The following is a 3,355-nucleotide window of genomic DNA, read 5'->3' on the forward strand; positions in this document are numbered from 1 at the left end:
CCCCATCCCACAGGTGATTTGGTCTCTCCTTCTCTCAAACATCCCCCCTCTCCCGTATACCTTTTAAATAGCAGATTTTCTCCAGCAGCAAGCAGCAACTAATACACACTGTTCATGTTGGCCCCACACCCTTCCCTCTGATGCAACTTCCTGTTTCCACCTAGGCAGAAATTCATCAGAGGGAAGGCTGTGGGGCCGCTGTGAGTAGTATGTATGTCACTGCTCACTGCAGGCAAAGTTCTACTTACAAGGTATGCAGGAGGGACACTTGTTGGGAGTTTTCGAATGGTAGGGCTTGGGGATCCCTGCCAGCCACATCATATGTATGCTGCTACTGGGTGGGCCTGAACCAGGCCCACCCAGGCCCACCCTTGGCTACGCCACTGAGTGGTATGTTCAGGTCACTCCACCTACTTGCTAAAGGCAACTGTCTCTGAGATAGCAGCGCATGCTGTACTGGAGTTTCTTTGATGATCTGCTTGTTGCTTCACACTGTTTATTTTCTACATCATGACAACGCTGTCCTCTTGGTGATAGTTTTAACTCTGTTCCTTCGAAAATACACTGTACTTCTCCCTCTACTCACAATAATTGCTTTTAATTCACTTATTCACAGTTCCTTTTATATTTGCTCTTACTTTATTTTTAACCCATCTTTTTCAAAATAGCCACGTTGTAATATCCTTGGGACCTAACTGCATGCCTTTGGTTTCCGTCATTGGGGTAATTTGCATATTGTAGGTTGCTTCGAAAACCTGACCTGCTTGTGGCTCTGGAGGACTGGAGCTATGCAACCAGTGCTATTTCGTTAACAGGCGTCATCTGCCTACCTGTCAAGGTGGTGCCATCTGTTGAACCTGCAATGTGGAATTCCTCAGCTATGTGTCATATCATCATCTTCAACATCCCAGAAACAACCTAAAGCTATCAACCTGCCAGACTAGTTCAGATGGACCAATTGACATCTACATTACTGTGTTGCTGTTGCCACTTTTTGCAACAGAAGAAATGCTTTCTGTTACCCATAAAACCTACTCTCCCTACACAACATATGCAAGGGTTTCACTAGAATGTGCAGTGAAGGCTACCTTATAATATCACTAAGTACATTTCCAATGTTTCATATTGTTTTTACAACAATACAATAGGAAAAACATTTTTTATGGCTACTGACAGATATCTTTTACAAGCACTGTAAAATTGTAAAAAAACTCCAAGTCCCTGAAGTAGATTGGCGAAACGCTGGCCAACGTTGGACTAGAATTTGATCACGTTTCCCCCCTCTTACAAAAGTTTCACTGGTTACCTGTAGAACAGCAAATCATTTTCAAGCTGCTCGTACTTACCGTTAAGGCCAGTGCGGGCTGGATATTGGGCAGTAAATTTGTATCTGATTTTGTTTATTTTTGTTACATTTGTACCCCGCGCTTTCCCACTCATGGCAGGCTCAATGCGGCTTACATGGGGCAATGGAGGGTTAAGTGACTTGCCCAGAGTCACAAGGAGCTGCCTGTGCCTGAAGTGGGAATCAAACTCAGTTCCTCAGGACCAAAGTCCACCACCCTAACCACGAGGCCACTCCTCCACTGCTGCTATATTAGTTAAGATTCTAGCAACATTCCATGTAGAAGTCGGCCCTTGCAGATCACCAATGTGGCCGCGCAGGCTTCTTCTTCTGTGAGTCTGACGTCCTGCACGTACGTGCAGGACGTCAGACTCACAGAAACAGAAGCCTGCGCAGCCTTCTACATGGAATGTTGCTAGTGGAATAGCAACATTCCATGTAGAATCTCCAATAGTATCTATTTTATTTTTGTTACATTTGTACCCCGCGCTTTCCCACTCATGGCAGGCTCAATGCAGCTTACATGGGGCAATGGAGGGTTAAGTGACTTGCCCAGAGTCACAAGGAGCTGCCTGTGCCTGAAGTGGGAATCAAACTCAGTTCCTCAGGACCAAAGTCCACCACCCTAACCACGAGGCCACTCCTCCACTGCTGCTATATTAGTTAAGATTCTAGCAACATTCCATGTAGAAGTCGGCCCTTGCAGATCACCAATGTGGCCGCGCAGGCTTCTTCTTCTGTGAGTCTGACGTCCTGCACGTACGTGCAGGACGTCAGACTCACAGAAACAGAAGCCTGCGCAGCCTTCTACATGGAATGTTGCTAGTGGAATAGCAACATTCCATGTAGAATCTCCAATAGTAGCAACATTCCATGTAGAATCTCCAATAGTATCTATTTTATTTTTGTTACATTTGTACCCCGCGCTTTCCCACTCATGGCAGGCTCAATGCAGCTTACATGGGGCAATGGAGGGTTAAGTGACTTGCCCAGAGTCACAAGGAGCTGCCTGTGCCTGAAGTGGGAATCAAACTCAGTTCCTCAGGACCAAAGTCCACCACCCTAACCACGAGGCCACTCCTCCACTGCTGCTATATTAGTTGAGATTCTAGCAACATTCCATGTAGAAGTCGGCCCTTGCAGATCACCAATGTGGCCGCGCAGGCTTCTTCTTCTGTGAGTCTGACGTCCTGCACGTACGTGCAGGACGTCAGACTCACAGAAACAGAAGCCTGCGCAGCCTTCTACATGGAATGTTGCTAGTGGAATAGCAACATTCCATGTAGAATCTCCAATAGTAGCAACATTCCATGTAGAATCTCCAATAGTATCTATTTTATTTTTGTTACGTTTGTACCCCGCGCTTTGCCACTCATGGCAGGCTCAATGCGGCTTACATGGGGCAATGGAGGGTTAAGTGACTTGCCCAGAGTCACAAGGAGCTGCCTGTGCCTGAAGTGGGAATCGAACTCTGATGCAATGGAAAGTTAAGAAAATGTTCAAGGTCACAAGGAGCAACAGCGGGATTGGCCCCAGTTTACCCTGTTTGTCAGCCTGCAGTGTTATTAGACAGCTCAAGGCTGTGTATTTCAATAGTTACAGTCTTATCAGCCTAGCACAGAGAATAAATACTTAATACGCTAAATAGTTCCTTTAACTTGTATAATTTAAATATTTACAAAATATAAAGTACTGTGCTTTGTCTTATCAAAAATACTACTTTTTATATTTAAACAGTGAAATCTCGTACACAATGCTTCTGAAGCCATCACTTTGAAATAAGTGTTTATAAAATGAAATCTTCCTTTCATATATACATATAAAAAAAAAAAGCTTGCACTCCTTCAAAAGTCCCGTTTCCAATTCAGTTGGAAGCATCGGAGGAGTCTGTCCTAGGGTCCATTCTCAATACTGTCTTAGTTCATGCACAATGCTTATGTCCGTGTGTCTGCAAGAGGAGACCAGAATAAATTTCCTACTGATGTGACCTTTTTTTTTTTTTTTAAATTA

Source organism: Microcaecilia unicolor, chromosome 10 (assembly GCF_901765095.1).
Source record: "Microcaecilia unicolor chromosome 10, aMicUni1.1, whole genome shotgun sequence".
NCBI classification, from domain to species: domain Eukaryota; kingdom Metazoa; phylum Chordata; class Amphibia; order Gymnophiona; family Siphonopidae; genus Microcaecilia; species Microcaecilia unicolor.